Here is a 17,529-nt window from a genome sequence, read left to right on the forward strand (position 1 = left end):
TACCCCACCCATCTCCCAGCAGCCCGCGGAGCCCCGCCCCCCGCCCCCAGCCCCCAGCCCCCACCCACCCCCAGCCCCGCACCCCGCCCCCCAGCCCGCGGCCCCCCCGCCCCCCACCCCGGCCCCCACCTCCAGCAGCCCGCGGAGCCCCGCCCACCTCCCCGCCCCCAGCCCGCGGAGCCCCGCCCACCTCCCCACCCCCAGCCCGCGGAGCCCCGCCCACCTCCCCACCCGGCCCGCGAAAGGAGCGGACAGCGGAGAGCCTCCCCACCGTCCTGCCCCGGGCGCCACTCCCAGCTCCTCCGACTCGGCACGTCCTCCGGGCCTCGCCTGGGAGAGGAGCGCGCTGCGCAGGTGAGCGGCCGCGAGGGGCGAGGTGGGGCTCTCCTTCCTGGAGGGAGAGGCTCCGGCGGGGAAGGGTCGGAGGCGCCGGCGAGCTGCGCGGTTTGCTGGTTTCGCGGGTGGGAGCCGCCTTCCCGGCGGCGGTAAAGGAGGAGGTGGGCGTCGGAGGGGAGCGGGGCCCCGGGGGTGGGCGGGGAGGCCCGGCGAGGCCAGTGGCAGTAAACGCGCTCGCTTGGCGCGCGGGCTCTGGTTTTGGGGAGAAGGGGAAAGGGCCGCACCATCCTGTACCCGGCGGGCGCCTGCCCTCTGCTACCTGCAAGCCGTGGCCCCCGGAGCAGAGCCTGGGCGGGCGGCCGGGTGTGAGTGTGGACCACGGAGCAACACAAAATGGAACTTGCTGGTTAGGGGAGCGGCAGGGCGGTGGGGGGAGGCAGAGAAAGGCTGGGGTTCCAGGGCGCGGGATCAGGAGGACGTCTGCACCAGTGTTTTCCTCCTTGTTTACCCAGTCCCGATTTCTTCTAGGGAGCCCTGCCCCCCCTCCCCTTCCCTCCTTTCCTCCTGCCCAGCCCCTTCCCGGGCGGGGCGGACGGCAGAGCCTCCCCCATTGTGTCCCCCGGAGCTTCCGTGCGGAATTGGAGGCGCTCCTGGCGCCGGCTTCTGGCTCTTACAAGTGGTGGCGAGGAGAAAGCTCCCAGGTGGGAGCAGAGGGCGGCTGTGCGGAGAAACGGGCCTGCCCAGACCCGCTGCCGCCTCCGGCGGTGGGGCCCAGGCTGCTGGGCTTCGCCCCACCCGGTGGCCTCTGCCCCTCTCCCTGTCTCCTTGGCGCGTGCTCTCTGGCCGGATGCTCAGGTTTGGAGATGGTTGAAGATACCCCCACTCCGGGGGCCTCGTGCTCTCATATTGTGGATGTGTATACGTTTCCAGCAACTTAGCCTTTGGCATGTGACCTGCCTGGTAGTTACCATGGAAACGCCTCTAATTCAGCTGCCTCTTTCCTTTTCCTGCCCATTCCTCACCTCCTGTCTCCTCCCCGCCCCACAACATGGCTGCCTGGATACTGGGTATCTGTGGCTTCTCTGGCAGGGGTCCCGCCTAGCTAGCTCCCACCCAAACTGACATGGCCCCTTTACCCGCTCTCCTCATCCTCCCACAGTACACATCACAAACACATATGCATACATACCATACTGCACACACACCACCGCTGATACACATATATCACATCACATGCACACCAAACAACATACACATACCTCTACAACACCACCCACCCATACACCCTGCCATCATAGTGTACATGCACACACATACACACACACACACACACACACACACACACACACTCACACACACACACACACACACACACACACACACGGTGCTTCTAAGTAGATCTCATCTGGAAGAGAGGACATTTCTTGCCTTGACATTTCTATGCCAACGGGTATAGGGGCAGGGCCGAGGCCCGAGGAACACATTTCCCAGGAACCCTGAGAGGGCCCCTCTCCTGGGTCAGAATTTAAGTCTTCTCGGCTGCTTTCTCCATGCCCTGCCCCTGAGAAAGCCCGAGGCTCCTGGACCAGCCTAGGAGTCGGCTCAGGCCGTCTTCCTGCCTCTCGGAGGGCCAGGCGGTCTGGGGCCAGCAGAAGGCTCGGAGCCTCCCTGAGGTGGCAGGGAGCAGCTACAAGGGGGCGCGAGGGCCACAGATGAGGGAAGTCAGAAGAGCGGGAAGGAGAGGAGCCAGGTGAGTTGGCAGAGTGCAAGTCGGCGATCTGTCTGGCTCCAGGCCTCCCTCTCTGCGCTGGCACCTTTTCCTGCGTGGCTCCTCCAGCCACATCTCTGCTTCCCAGAGAGGAAGCAGGTTTGCAGTGGCTGCGGGATTGCCAGGGCTTCGCTGAGACCTGTGGATTCTGGGAGGGTCAGGCGGTAGGCACGAGGCAGGTCTCCCTGACCTCCGCGATCCTGGGACTGACCGAGGACCATCTCATTCATCCAGTGAGCTTGGTTAAAGACCTACTGTGTGTCAGTTGCTGGGGCCATGAAGGAGAGGAGGAAGACACAGCTCCTGGCCTTAGAGTCCTAGATTTTTAAGAGCCAGAAGGGGCCTTGAGGGAACATCCAATCAGGACATTGTGTATATGGGGAAACTGAGGCTCAGGTGGGAAATTGAGACTCACACCCAAGAGCAGCTGGGCCTTCTGACCTTCAGCAGCCCTCGGGAGACTGGTATGTCTTTTCCAAGTGTGGGTCCCCTTGTGGGTTGGGGAGCCTGCTGCATTATGTTTTCTTGGAGGGTGTGGCAGAAGGAGCCGTTCCCTCGACCCTGGAAACGCCCCTGGAAACGCCCCGTAAATCAGCACACTCCCCTGCCCCGGCCCGTTGGATTCAGGTGGCTGCCATCTGATGGCAGGCAGACTGCCAGGCAGCCCCCAGGCTCACTGCCTAACAGACCACCGCCGCCTCTGCCCGAGCCCCGGGGAAATGAAGCCGCCCTGACGGCCCAGCCCGGAGGCAGAGGCCCAGAGCCTGGAGCACAGAGGGCTCTAGCCCAGGCTCTGCCCTGAGGGCCGCGCATTCATTCCTCAGGGATGTTTCTGGTGAAAGCCAGAAGTGGCTTAGACTGATCTTTAGCCCCTGAAACCCTCCAAGATTCCAGGCCTCTGTTTCCACCTCGTGTCTGTCACTATCACCTTGTTTTCAGGGGGGTTTAGGTTCCATGATTTCAAAGGCATTTCTTCCTCTAAATTGTTGTCCATTATACAACCTGAAAGAGACCCCTTGTCTCTGGTGCTGAATCGTAATCATTATTTCATAAAACAGGGTTGTCACTGAGCTGAGCAGAATGGGGCTGGTCTCCGTTTAACCCCAGAGAAAGCCTCCGCCTGCACCCAGGTGCCCAAGCTGTCTTCTCTGGGGCTGTGGGAGCCGTCCCCCCCCCCCCCCGCCCGCCCCCCGACACTGGTCCACCTGGTTCTCTTCTGCCGGGACCCAAACTGGGGCGGGTGGAGTCTTGAAAGAAGCGTCCTCTGGGGAGGGTGAACACGGGCCCTCCGTTGGAGGGGGCCGTCCTCTGGGGCGGGGGGCGCGGGGAGCCTTGGCAGCGAGAGAGTGGGACGGGAGGTGCTGGCCAGTTCCCTCGGCCCCCGTGAGAGCAGCATGTCGGCCCAGACAAAAGCGTGGGGCCATTTGGCAGCATCTCTGCTCGGGAACAGGGGGGAGGAGGGGAGAGCCTGACCTGGGAAAGGAGGAGGCCCGCTTGGAGTCTGCTAGAGGGATGTGCGAGGGCGCACAGGCCCAGGGCGAGGCTGGGACTCGGAGTGCGGCTGCTCCAGCTCAGCATGTCTGATCTGGGGTGGAGGGGGCCGGCGATGAGGGAGGGTCCAGTGCCAATGACCGTGACCCCACACAGCCAGAGGGCAAAGCCAGACCTCAGAAGAGACCCGAGGCCAGGAGCTTCAATTCAGTCACATCATTTTAAGACGATCATTGAGTCCCTCCGCTGTGCCGGCTCCGTGGCCTTCATTTGGTTCACAGAGCTGTGGAATGATGGCTGCCCACTCACCAGGCCCTCCTGCTCAGGCAGAGCAATGGATTTGTCCTGTCCCTTCCTCTCCCCCTGCTGACCTGCCCCCACCCCCCACCGGGAAGGCTCTGCCACCTCCTCCTTCCACAGGAAGGCCCAGCCTCGCTCACATGCTCACTCACACTTGCACACGCTCCCTCTCAGACACACACATAAGCTGGCGGACCTGAGGCAGACAGCACGCGCTCACAGGGCCTCACGCCCGCTCACCGCGGCCAGCTGCGGCTCCCCCAGGCCGGGTGATGGCCCCTCCGCTGCATTGGCTCGGGCCCAGTCCGTCCCCGCTGACCTCATCAGCCTGTCAGACGGTGGCTCTTCGTCACTGCACGGGCTCTGGGGGCTGTCACCTGGCGCCCCAGCCACCTTCCCTGCGGAGTTCCTCCTGCCCCTGTGCCAGGCCTTCTGGAAGGAGCTCTCCACTGCAGCCTGCTCACTGGGGTGGCCTTTGGGGACACACGCTTGGGCTCTCGTCCGGGCTCTCAGGCTGGCTAGTTTTCTTACCGTGTGTCACATGGGCACACGGACTGGGCAGGGAAGTGGAAAGTGCTTCGTGTGCCCGGCACACGGTAAACACTCCGCGGTCTCGGCTGCTGTGGGAATGCTTGCGGTGACGGGATTATCAGAACGGCATTTTGTCGTTATTACATCACCCTCTGAGGCGCTTCGGCTTCTCCCGTGCTCTTTCTTTCAACTGCTTTTCCTCATTCCCCGACGCGCGGGCTTTCCTACTGCCCGCCCCCGGCTCTGTGGCCCACTGTGCTTTCCTCTTAGCGACTTACGTCCACGCCCTCTCCCCTCCACCCCCACTCCCCTCTTCAATGGCAAGGTCACTGCTGCCCTAGACAGTGCCCGGCTCGGTGTGGGCCACGGAGGAAGCCCATGCGCACGGTTCTCCCACCAGGAGAGGTGGACGCCGTTCGTCCTCTCCAGCGCCTTCTGCCTGTCACTCACCCAGGGCTGCCACACCGCCCTGAGGGGGAGGTTCTCATCGCGGCCTGCGGCCTGTGGGAGAGTCTCCAGTGAAGAATTGACTCCAGCTTAGGTCTGGGATGCTTAAGGGCTGAGGTCAGTGGAGGGAGCGGACTCGGAGCGTTTTGGTGATTGGGGTTTGACTGAGACCTAGAGAGCAGAAGAGAGGACCGGGGGGCTGGGCACAGAAAGTTTTAGCATTCCGCAGAAAGTCAGTACACACCCTTAGGCTGCTCTGAGCTCAGACTGGACGAGGACGCGAGGGTAATGGTATGGGCACTCACTCAGTCGGTCACCAGCATTTACTGAGCAGCTGCTACGCTGAGTTCTGGACACTCAGGTGTGCCCAGAACGTGGCTCTGCCCCGAGGAGTTCGTGTCTGATGGGGACACACTAGTGCCTGTGTGGGAGGAGGTGTGGCCGTGCTCTGTGGGGACAGGGAATGAGGGCCCGTGTCTGGGCCGGGGACAGTGTGTTTCCTGGAGCCAAGATGAACAAGGTCAAGTAAACCCTCCATAAGTGCATGTACCCACCCTCACCCCCAGACCTAGGACAGATCTCCAGGGAGGAGGCCCCATGGGTCACGGTTCGTCCCCAGGCCACACCCCATGTCCCAAGCAAGACAGTGGGATTATATGCAGAGCCGGGCTTTAGGGAGGCGGGCAGAGGTTGCCTGGGCACTGCGGTGTGGCTGGTGGGGAGGGGGTTAGGGGCCTTGCCCCCGCAGCTGCTCTGCGTTCGTTCCCACAGCTGGGATTGCTTGTCAGCCTCTCCTGAATGGCCCTTTGTCAGCAGCCGCGGAGGAGGCCATGCCTGTGCTGGCCTGACTCGCTCGTGCCCAGCAGCTGTCGGGGCCCCAGCGGGGCTTCTTTGTGATGCTGCCTGCCCGCCAGAACCCCTGGAGGTGGCCTGATCACCGCAAGGACAGGGGCCTGGCCTCCCTCTGGCCGGGGTCCTGCTCCCTCGCTCATCCTGGCACCGCACGCTCTCGGCTGGCTGGCGGTGGCCGCATGGGACTGCGCTGAGCTCCTGCCTCTGAGGGCCCTATGAGAGGCCCCTGGGAGCATTGGCGGGGACGGTGGGGGGAGTGGGGCGCTGCACCCCCTCTGCTAGGGGTCTCCAGGGGCTCAGAAACCAAGCCTGTGTCTGTGACTTGTGAATTCTGTTTCCCTTTCTAAGGAAGGGGACTTCCTTTTTCTCCTGGTGACTCTTCCTGTTCCTCTTCCTGAGAAGTCCCTCCATCTTGAAGGCAGTATAACATATATCCCCTCCCCCGTGCAGCCAGGCTGGGTGGGTTCTGAGCTCCAGAGAGAGCTCTGAGTCATGGGGATCTGTGGGCCCAGGGTGTCCCCCTGGGGGGGGGGGGGGGGGGGGCAGACCTCGCGGTGTGGGGACCCAGTGGGAAGGGACCCCCAGGGAGGTGTCAGCAGCAGTGAGGATGGGGGAGGCAGCCGGCCCTGCTCCTGTCTGCCCAGCAGCCCGGGGCAGTGTGGGGGTCCAGCAGGGTGTCCGGCCACTGTGCGTCCTTTCGCCACCAGGAGATCACCACCTCTGCTCTCCAGTGTCCGGTTCGAGCGCTGAGGGGCCAGTCACTTTAAGTCAGGTTATTCCACAGAATGATTGGTCCTAGCCAGTTTGGCTCAGTGGATAGAGCCTCCCAGGTTCGAGTCCAGTCAAGGGCACGGACCTCGGTTGCAGGCTCCTCCCCGGCCTGGGCCCTGGTCAGGGCACATGCAGGAGGCAACCAATGGGTGTGTTTCTCTCACATTGATGTTTCTCTCTGTCTTTCCCTCTCGTCCACTCCCTCTAAAAACCAATGGAACAATGTCCTCAGGCGAGGATTAACTACGGGCATCTAAAATGCAAATCGAGGGAGCTGGGCCTTGTCTCCACAGGGTGGAGAGCCTCTGTGGCCTCTGCCCGGCCCCCAAGCGCCTGTTTAAAAGGCAGCTTTCAAGGCTTTGCTGGCTCCGGCTCCCAGCTTGGCTGCCAGCACGGTGATGGGAGGAGGTTAGGGAAGTGTTTCTGTGTTCACTGAATTTAAACGTGCTTATTACTTTTAATAGCCCTTTTAAAAACAATTGTAAATTTATAAGAAAAATTTGAGCAGATAGTACAGAGCTCCAGTCAGCCCCCCAAGCACACCCACAGTGTCCCCCGTTGTTAATATCGTGCAGAGTGCGGCACATGTGTTACAAACACTGTCCTAAAGATAAAAGGTCGAGGGAGAGAGGACCAGCGCTTCCTTGAGATCCCAAGGAACAGCTGCCCAGGAGGCTGGTTCCACCGAGCCCAGAAGAGCGGGCTCCAGGGCGGGGCGGAGCGAGGGTTCTGTAGGAAAGGGCGGGAGACTGCATGGAGTGGGAGGAGGGCTTTCTCCAGGTGCAGACCCGCCAGTGATGCTTGAGCTACACCTGCTGCTGCTCAGCATCCTAAAGGGTGTCTTTCATTTCCAGCTGGGTGGGCGGGGCCTGGTGGGCGGGGCCTGGGCGGGCCTGGGGGCGGGGTGGGCGGGGCTGGTGGGCGGGGCCTGGGGCGGGGCCTGGTGGGCAGTGTGTGTCTGGTGGGCATGGCCGCTCCGCCCAGTCTCCACGTCCCACAGGTTTGAGGAGTAAAGCACGCAGACTGGTTCTAAGTGGCTCTGTTCACATTATGTTTCACACAGATAATGAACCAATAGTGACACTGACATCCAGAATTTATGCCTGTGTCCTTAGTTTTTACCCACTGTCCCTTCCGGCCCCACCCAGCGCCCCACATGCCATCCTGTCTTCAGGCCTCCCGGGCTCCTGTCCAGGACAGTGTCTGAGACCCACCCTTTTTCTGGCCACGCTGGCAGTGGGGAGGGCGGGCAGGGCCTGGCAAGATGCCCTCAGCCGATGCGTTCGTGATCAGAGTGGGCTCTGGGCTCCCCTCCAGAGTGCTGCTGGCAGAGCGGGTGGACAGGTCTGTGTTCTCAGTCCTGGCGTGGGGACGGGGCGTGGCCTCTCCACCTGGGGCAGTCTCTGTCTGTGACACCCCCCCCCCGCCCCCCTCCCAGAGGCAGGGGCTGTGCCAGTGAGAGCCTGGGTGAGGAGCCGGTTCTGGGAACAGCAGGCCGTTCACATGTGTGTTAACTTGGTTACTGGGCAATAATGGTTCCATGTTTCCCCACATTACACCTTGTTCCAAAATTCCCCTCCTGTTCTCCACCAGTTTCTCTCCCTAATGCAGGCCAATCTCAGCTGTTTGGAAAGCAATCGGGTTAAAGTAACGCAGGCCAGGGTATGCAAGACTGTTCGCGTCGGAGGCATTTACGTTTTTAAAGGAGCATGTGGTGAAATTTAAAGCTCTCTCCTTGGGGGAATATTGTGGGTGTGGGTGTATCCTTGAGGAGGGGTGGTCTCTATTTCCGTTCTACCCCCCATCTAACTCCGAGCCAGACCAGGGAAAGTGGGGTCTGCGTCTTGCCGGCCCTTTCCGAGGCTGGCAGTTGCACGGCTAGTTGCTCTGTGGGTGTCCCCTGTCGGCTGAGCTCCGAAGGGCAGGGTCGCCGACAGCAGCCTGGGCCCCTGCCCAGCTCCTGGCCTGGATGGCTCTGCTGGGCGGAGAGCAGGGGGGTGCCCGGCAGCTGCCGGGAGGTGTGGGGGGCTGAGGAGGGAGACAAGAGTGCCTGCTGCTTCTGAGGCTCAGTGGGAGTGAGGGGCAGAGCCCTGGACAGTGGCCTGTCTCCTGCCCCCTCCGCCCCCTCCTCTGGCTCTAGGCTCCCAGAATGACCCCAGCACCAGTCCCGGTGACAGAGCGGAGCACGGAAAGGGACACGGAAAGGGACATGGGAAGGGACACGACAGAGCATGCTGGCGTGCAGTGACACGCTCTCGCTTCCCTGGCTTCTCCTCTCCCTGCTCCCCTCCCCGGCCCGGCGGGAACGCTCCCCGCAGTGGGGCAGCCGGGCCTGGAGTCGGAGCATTTCCCGTTGCCTCGGCCCCCACACATCGCCACACCTGCCAGGGCAGCCGACAGCGTGGAGGAGGGTAGCATGTGGTATCCACCGAGTGAGGAGCTGACGCCGGCCAGGGCGTTGCTGGCTGCGGGCCTTGGGCAGGTGCCAGCCCCGAGCCCGCCTTTCTGCCTGTGAAGGGGCAGCGACGCCCTCGTTGCCTGGGCTTGTGAGCTCCTCTGAGTTCACGCTGCTGACGTTGCCGGGTAAGAAGGGTGTCTTCCCGGTGTTTGGGAGGCGTCCGCTCCCACCGCCATCGCCTCCAGGAATGGGAGCAGGTGGGGTGTGCAGCGTACACAGCCCCGCTGCCCCCCTTTCTCTGAGGACAGCCGCAGGTCCCCGAGAGGGCCCGGGGCTGAAGGACCGGTCTCTGTCCTGAGGTGTCTGGCTCTGACCTTTTCTAAACCCACAGAGGCAGGAGGGCCCGGGCGGCCTCGGCACCCTCCTTCCCCCCGAGTTGTGCCTGAGTCCACGTGACCCTGCCGTGACCCTGCCTGAGCTTCTCCGGGGCCAGCCCTCCTGGAGGGACACTGAGGGCCCGGTGGGGGGGGGGGGAGGGCGGAGGGCCGGGGCTCCTGGAAGGGCTTTGGGTTAGAGGAAGACGGCATGCTGGCCAGAGGGGCGGGGCCGGGCCCTCAGGGCTAGGTCTTGGGCTTCTGGCCCTGTTCTGCAGGCTGCCGGACCGGACCAGACCGCAGGGAGCTTGTGTCTCCCACGGGGAAGCCCCCTGCACCCTGGGAGTTGGGGGGAGACATACACCCACAGTGTGACCAGGGTGTGCGGGGGTGCAGGGCGGGGGCGACCGCAACAGCCGGGAGTGTAGGCCCAGCTGGGGTCTCGCAGGGAGGAGGATCGCATGGCGGCTGCTTGATGTTTTCTCCAAAGAACATCTGTCCTCTCAGCAGTCTCCGCCTCCCCTTGCTTTGCCGCCTGGGCCCTCCTGCTCTCAGTCTCTGCCCTGAGCGGCGCCCTCCGCCCCCCCCCCCCCCAGCCTCTGTCTGCCTGGCAGCCTTGGCCTCGCCCACTTCTCCGGCATCTCCCGCTGGCTTCCTCTCCTCTGACTTCTTCCCGCCTGCTGTCTCCTGCCCTCTGTGGGTCCTGCTGTCTCCTGCCCTCTGCGGGTCCTGCTGTCTCCTGCCCTCTGCGGGTCCTGCTGTCTCCTGCCCTCTGTGGGTCCTGCTGTCTCCTGCCCTCTGCGGGTCCTGCTGCTGTGTCTGCGGGGGGCCCGGGGAGGGGGTGTGGCGGGAGGGTGTTTCACGGTCCGGCTGACTCAGTGCCGCCCGGCCGTGACGCAGGCTGCTTCTCCGCAGGCTGGGAGCCAGCCCTCAGGGCTGTCAGGCCTCTGCTGGCGGGCGGTGGGCCGGCCCTCCTGCCCCTTCCGCGTCTCTGACCCAAGACCAAGGCCGTCCCGGGTTAGAGCAGGAGGAGGAAGGGGAGGGAGAGGAGGGACGGGCCTTTCCTGGCTCCATCTCTGCTTCTCTTCCCCATTCACAAAAGAGGGTAGAAAATGGAGGAGGAGCTGAGCGAAGCCTTGGGGGAAGAGTCGTCATGTGAACAGCTGATGCTTAAATCGGTACCTCTCTCTATTGCACAGGACGGACCCAAACCCCCTGCAGCTTCGGCGAGGCAGGGTCTCAGGCACAGAGGCCCGCTGGGGGTGGGCGCGCAGAGCTGGTCTGGGAGCGGATGGGCCAGGGCACATGCAGCCAGGACACGCCTGTCCCTTCTCCCAGCTCCGTTCTCCGGCCAGTGCGTCCCCTGTCGGCTGCTGGCGGGCTTCTCCCCACCCACCCGTCACAGCCCGGCTGCTCACACGCTTTCTCCCCGTCCCTGAATCTCACACGGTCCTTTCAGCGGCCAGGGAGGGGCTGCGGTTGGCAGCCCCAGGAGCCCTGCAGGGCTGGAGTGGGCAGAGCCCTGTCCCCTCCGGAGAAGATGCCCTGGGAGGGTGAGGGAGGGCGGACCAGCCATAGCTGCCCGGCCGGGGCAGAGGCGCTTCCCCTGATCCCCAGCTCCTGCAGCAGCTCCTTCCCGTCTTTCTGTTCCAGCAGCGCAGGGCGGATACTAGCGGCAGCTTGTTCAGGGCACGGGCGCTGGAGCTAGGGCGCTTGGGTTCTAATCTGGGCGCTGCCACTTTCTGGCTTTGGTACTTAAGGCAAGTTACTCAGCCTTCCTGGCCTCAGTTTCTCCGTCTGTATAATGGGAATGATCATAATCAGCCACTTCTTAGAACCGTTGTAAGGATTAAATGTACTTGACATGAATGCTTAACAAATGGTAGGTGTTTTCACAGTGCTTTACAGTTTGCACAGAACTTTCCCATATGTTAGCTCATTTGACCTTTATAGTAACCTTTGTAATAGGAAGGTAGACAGGGGAATGGATTGGCTAATCCCCCACTGCCCCACCGCCCCCACCCCGGCCTGACCAGCTACACAATCCTGTAATCGGTTAAAACAAACCCCTCCTGAGTGAACAGCTCTCCTCTGATACAGGAAGTATCAGTCCTCGGGGTGCGCGGCACCAACCGTGTCTCTGCTGACTCCTCTCCTGTGAGCTGGAGGTGCGGGCAGCTGCCTTGGGAGGGCTCCCCAGAGGCAGGAGCCCCTTCATTGTGCCTCGTTGCAGAACTGCTGTGACTTCCTCAGGTGTCTGAGCCTGCAGCTCAGCCTCCGAGCTGGATAGGAGCAAGCAGCAAGGTGGCCGCTGGCCGGAGTGGGGAGGGGAGCCCGCTGGGGAGCCCTCCCCAGGGACGAGGGGCCCAGGGGTGGAGTGAGGAGCTCTGAGTGTAACACTGCCCTTCCTCGACCTGCAGGGAGGCAGGGCGAGCTGGCTGAAGTTTGGGATCCACCTCGTACTCAGCAGGTGACCTCAGTCTGCCTCAGTTTCTTTCCCTGTAAAATGGGTTTGGTGGTAGCACGTACTTTGTAGGCTATTTGGACTAGATGAGAGCGGCCATTGAGAGCACTAAGCACAGTGCCGGGCCTGCACCGCTGGTCACGAGGATGGCCATTCCTCCATCTCTGCAGTCCAGCTGCCGGCCTGGGTCTCACAGGTGGCTCTCCACCTCGCATCTCCGTCCCCTCAGCTCCTTCCGCGGAGTCCCTGGCAGGACGCCTGTGCCTCAGGCGGGCCTCTCTCCCCTCCCACCCCCCACTCCCCCCTCCACACCTCACTAATCCCACCCCCACACTCCCCGCTCTGCACCTCACTAATCCCACACCCCACACTCCCCCCTCCGCACCTCACTAATCCCACACCCCACACTCCCCATCCGCACCTCACTAATCCCACACCCCACACTCCCCCTCCGCACCTCACTAATCCCACACCCCACACTCCCCCCTCCGCACCTCACTAATCCCACCCCCCACACTCCCCCCTCCGCACCTCACTAATCCCACACGCAACACTCCCCCTCCACACCTCACTAATCCCACACCCCACACTCCCCCCTCCGCACCTCACTAATCCCACCCCCACACTCCCACCTCCCCACCTCACTAATCCCACACCCCATACTACCCCCTCCACACCTCACTAATCCCACACCCCACACTCCCCCCTCCCCACCTCACTAATCCCACACCCCACACTCCCCATCCGCACCTCACTAATCCCACACCCCACACTCCCTCCTCTGTACCTCACTAATCCCACACCCCACACTCCCTCCTCTGCACCTCACTAATCCCACACCTCACTAATCCCACACCTCACTAATCCGTGTGTGAGTGCGAGGAGCCTGGGGCCCGGGTAGAGGGGCCAGGAGGACATGGGGCGGGGGGCCAGGAGGACACGGGGCGGAGGGGGGGCCAGGAGGACACGGGGCGGCGGGGCCAGGAGGACACGGGGTGGAGAGCCAGGAGGACACGGGGCGGAGGGGGCGCCAGGAGGACATGGGGCGGAGGGGGGGTCAGGAGGACACGGGGTGGAGGGGGGGCCAGGAGGACACAGGGTGGAAGGGGGGCCAGGAGGACACGGGGTGGGGGGGCCAGGAGGACACGGGGTGGGGGGCCAGGAGGACACGGGGCGGGGGGGCCAGGAGGACACGGGGTGGAAGGGGGGCCAGGAGGACATGGGGCGGAAGGGGGGCCAGGAGGACATGGGGTGGAAGGGGGGCCAGGAGGACACGGGGCGGAAGGGGGGCCAGGAGGACACGGGGCGGAGGGGGGGCCAGGAGGACACGGGGCGGAAGGGGGGCATTTCTCTGCTGGGGCCTCAGTCTCCGTGAGTCGTGCTAGCTGGCGCGCAGATTCTGACTCACCTGGGAGGCCGCACACCTCGGTTATGTCCTATTTGTACGCAGTTTTCTCTCCCCGGCTTCTTTCGGAAAGATTTGGAGGCCCCTCATAAGCTGTCATGGCCCCTGGACTCCAGCACCAGCCTAGAGCAGCGATGGGCAACCTTTTGAGCTTGGTGTGTCAGACTTCGCCAAAAAACTGAGCATAACTCGGGTAGTGTGTCCCTTTGAGGAAAAAACATTATTTCGCAAATGTTTCATCCTCAGGAGCAGCAAATGTTTCATCCTCGACATGCGGCCACCTCAGCGGCCGCGTGTCATCAGAAATGGCTACGCGTGTCAGTGCTGACACGCGTGTCATAGGTTCGCCATCACTGGCCTAGAGTAAGCAGTCAGCCCAGACAATGGGGCTCAGGCATTCTGTGACCCCGTCAGAGGGTCCTTTCCATCACGTCCTGTCCGGGGTGGGGGACCTCATCGTTCTGTGGGATCCTGCTGGAATCCAGGCCGTGGTGAGCCCTCGGGTGTGTCCCCTGGGCTGAGGGTGAAGGAGAGGAGCCGGGAGGGAGGCTGAGGGCGAGTCAATGACGGTGCCCTGTGATCTGGATCCTTTATTTTAAAGGGAGGCTGTCCCTGAGCTGTGTGCACCATGGAATGGGTATCTGATCTGCCTCACGGTTGCGGAGGCAGAAATAACGTGGCGTGTTGCCTAAGGTGACCAGACGTCCCGCTTTTGGCGGGACAGTCCCGATTTTTAACAATCTGTCCCGCGTCCCGCGGCGTTTTAAAAAGGTCCCAATTTTTGGAAAGAATGCACGACAAGCTAGGGAACGGCGGGAGAACGGGAAGGGAATAGACGGTTTTCGGCGGCCATGTGGCTATTTAGCCTGGATATGAGTTTTATATTATTTTTGTTAATTTTATAATGTTAAACTTTAATAATAACAAATAATTGTTGAGAACTGATTATCGAGAACTGCTTATCAAAGTTCGCATTGTTGATCAGTTGTTAGAATTCGACCACCATTGTTTGGACTTAATGAACAATGGCATTTTTTGGGATTGGCAACGACGAAAACATTTTGTAACTGTCTCTCAGACGATACACATCGTACTGCGTGCTAGTAAGCTAGTTAAACAAGTGATGTCATCACAAATCAGCTATTCAGATAATTTAGGTAAGTAATTTATTTATTTATTTCATAAATGCATAAATTTTCTTGAATTTAGCAGACAGTACTCGTATTATTTATATTTTATAGTGGCGGCAAAAAGTCTAGCGCCGGCCTTGAAAGTGACACGACTTACGTTACAGCAAATTCAGAGGAAAAATAATACAAGTTAGTATTGTTATTATTTAGAAAGAAATATAGGATTAAAATAATTTTTAAAATATAGTTACTTTATAACAATCAAATTAATTTAATTTATAAACTAACAATAAAATATGTTCATGTAATTATATACCTACTTACTGTGTTTTTAAGCAATATGTATATAATAATTTATAATATAATTTTAAATCATTTTTTTTAGATTTTTAACATAATGAGTAAGAAAAGAGGATGCAAATTCAATGATGATCTAAGAAGTGAATTTCCTTTTATTAAAAAAACCAAAAGCGATTACAATATAGACCAAATTTTTAATCAAGACACCCCCCCCCACCCCACCCCGGTCAATGGTGTCCGCTTTACCAAAGTTAAAATCCGGTCACCTTAGTGTTGCCGTGTCATCAGCTAGCGGCTTCTCTCTCCAAGCTGCCTCTCCCCAGCAGTTGTGGGAAGTTACCTGACGGGTGGGTGGGCGGAGACTTGCCGGAGACCCTCCTGTGGGCTTTCTCTGTACCCGAAGGGGGACTGCGCAGAGGCGGGCTCAGGGGACGCTGGCACGGAGGCAGTTTCCCTGGTGGCCGGCAGTCGGCAGGGACGTGGGGAGGAGAAAGGAGGACGGGAATCTTTCTCTGAGGTGCTCCAGGCAGCACGTGGAGCTGGGCCCTTTCCCAGATGGGAGGACCGTCCGCAGGCATCAGAGTCCCGCTGGGACGCGGCGGAGGGAGGGAGGGAGAGAGGGAGGAGGCTGCACAGCCCGCCCCAGGGGCCAGGCCCTCAGCATCCCGGGCCTCAGAGGCAGGATCCCCAATATGCACACAGAGGGGAATATAATGTCCCGAGCCCCCTCTCCCAGCTCCACTTCAATCTCCCTTGCCTTCCCCTCTGCCCCAAGCCCCTCCCTCCTCGCTTCCTTCTGGAGGTAGGATTTTGTGGGCCTGTGTAGGCAGGCGCTGTGTGGGAGGGAGCAGCGGCCCAGGTAGCCTTTCTTGGTGCAGCAGCGAGAGGCATTTTGTGTCCCTCCGAGGCTCTGTACTTGACCACCTGATGCAGGGTCAAGGTCAGTGGTACCAATGGCACCTTAAAAAATGGGTGTAGCCGAAACCGGTTTGGCTCAGTGGATGGAGCGTTGGCCTGCGGACTCAAGGGTCCCGGGTTCGATTCTGGTCAGGGGCATGTACCTTGGTTGCCGGCACATCCCCAGTAGGGGGTGTGCAAGAGGCAGCTGATTGATGTTTCTCTCTCATCGATGTTTCTAACTCTCTGTCCCTCTCTCTTCCTCTGTAAAAAATCAATAAAATATATTTTTAAAAAAACGGGTGTAGGGGCCAGGGGACACCCGAGGAGGCCTTTGCTGCTGTGTGGCGGGGGTAGCCCGGCCTGGGGGAGGCTGGAGGGAGCAGGGAGTTGCTCCCCAAATCTGTAACAGTGTTTCTTTCAGCAGACTGTAACCTGATCAGGAGCGGTCTCTTAGAACACAAAGGCAGGTCTTTGTTCCTGAGTGGCCTTCTAGACCCTCCATCATTCGACTCCAACTGTTTTATCCGCATTCTCCCACCCTCGCCCCGGAGGCCTGGGTGTGCTCAGCGGGTCGGCCGCTGTCTGGGGAGGCCTCCTGCTCTAGAAATGGCGCCTCCTGGGTTACGCAGCCCTCTCTCCTGCTGGGCGTCACCCGAAGCGGGACATCCCTGCGGGCGCACCTGTGGGGGGAGGTGCCTTGAGGTGCAACTTGAACCGAACTTGAACCGAACTTGTGACCCCTGCTCCCCACTTCCCTGCCTGTGCGGGCGCTGTTTCTGTGCCAGAAGGCCCTTCCTTTTCTCTCCTCATCCCTTCATCACGTGCCATCCTCTGCGAGGTTCAAGGCCAGCTGAAATGCCACGCCTGCGTGGACCCGCCCAGGTTCCGTGTGGAGCTCCCTGCTCTGTCCTTGCTGAGTTCCTGGCCCCATGGCTCTCCCTGCGCTGTCTCTCCGACCGGACGCTCCTCACATCTGAGCCCTCGGCTCCCCTGCCCCTCCTGGGAAGGAAGCTCAGGCTTCAGTCGGCCGTTGACCCCTTGCAGACCCGAGCAGTGTGCGCCTTCTCGGAGCGCAGCCTGTGCGGTGGGGGTTCACTCGAACCCGAGCGTCTGTGGAGGTGATTCGGGGGGCGGGGAGGCACAGCAGGGAAGGCCTGGAACCTTGACGTGTGTCTTGCCTACTCCCAGGGGGTCCCACTTGCCTCACGCCCCCTCTCCTGGCTGGAGCTGTGAAGTGTTGTGTTGGAATTCAGCGAGCTGAGCAGAGGACGCCTTAGTCAATAAGCCAAATTTAGAGTTTTTATGCGGCCGCGAGTGGGCTCAAGCCTCTCAAAACCTCGTGGCCCCGAAATGGGCTTCAGGGTAAGCTTATAAAGGCAAAAACCAAACCCAAAACCCATGTGCTGGGGTGGGGGCAGTGAGACCACATCTCAAGGCCTGGCCTGGCGCCAGCGCTGTGACTCCATTTGGGGGTTGTGTATGGTTCTTGGTTATGGCCTCTAAAATGGGAGTGGTACTTAGGTAAACAGGTCCTGCAGGACCAGATAATTAAGAGGGGGCAGTGACTAGACGATAGGCTGATAAGCATGTGCATTAGGTTACTGGAACAGAGTCAGATGCCCCCTCACCCCCAAATGTCTTATTTTCCCCATTATTCGAGCAAGCATGCTTACAGAAGCTAGAAATAGCAGAGTTACTTCTATCAGGGAGGCTATCTGGTTTAGTTACTTCCTGGAATTAACAACAAAGGACCATCTGTGGTTACAGGAAAATTTAAACGGCAGTTCTTACAAACTGGAGGTTACGGGAACAAGATGGAGTGAGGGCGGGACAGGATGGAGTCGGTCCTCTCAAAGCCCATTGCTCAAAGGAGGCACGGTGGGAGGCCTGGCTCACTGTCCCTCCCTCCGCCCCTCAGCATTCACCCCGAGCCTGGAGGATGTGGAGACGTCCAGTGTCCAGGCCCATCCTCCTTCCAGGTGCTGAGTCCAGTCTCCTCACGGCTGAGCGAGGAGCAGATGTAACTTGGAGATTTAATTTGTAGATGAGACTTGGTCTGAGA

The 17,529-nt window shown here is 60.5% G+C and overlaps 1 protein-coding gene across 3 annotated transcripts in view; it reads left to right on the forward strand.

Annotated features, from left to right (window-relative positions):
* The first annotated feature begins 221 nt into the window (after positions 1-221).
* FXYD6 (FXYD domain containing ion transport regulator 6) overlaps positions 222-17,529 on the forward strand; it is a 33,248-nt gene continuing 15,940 nt past the window's right edge. For 2 of the 3 annotated variants that reach the window (XM_054725250.1, XM_054725252.1), the window contains exon 1: positions 222-354. The gene's annotated coding sequence lies outside the window, so the exon portion shown is untranslated. Of the gene's footprint in view, positions 355-9,021; positions 9,080-17,529 lie in introns of those variants that run through there. The other variant, XM_054725251.1, reaches the window with a different exon arrangement.

The sequence above is a fragment of the Eptesicus fuscus genome, chromosome 13 (genome assembly GCF_027574615.1).
Source record: "Eptesicus fuscus isolate TK198812 chromosome 13, DD_ASM_mEF_20220401, whole genome shotgun sequence".
NCBI lineage: Eukaryota > Metazoa > Chordata > Mammalia > Chiroptera > Vespertilionidae > Eptesicus > Eptesicus fuscus.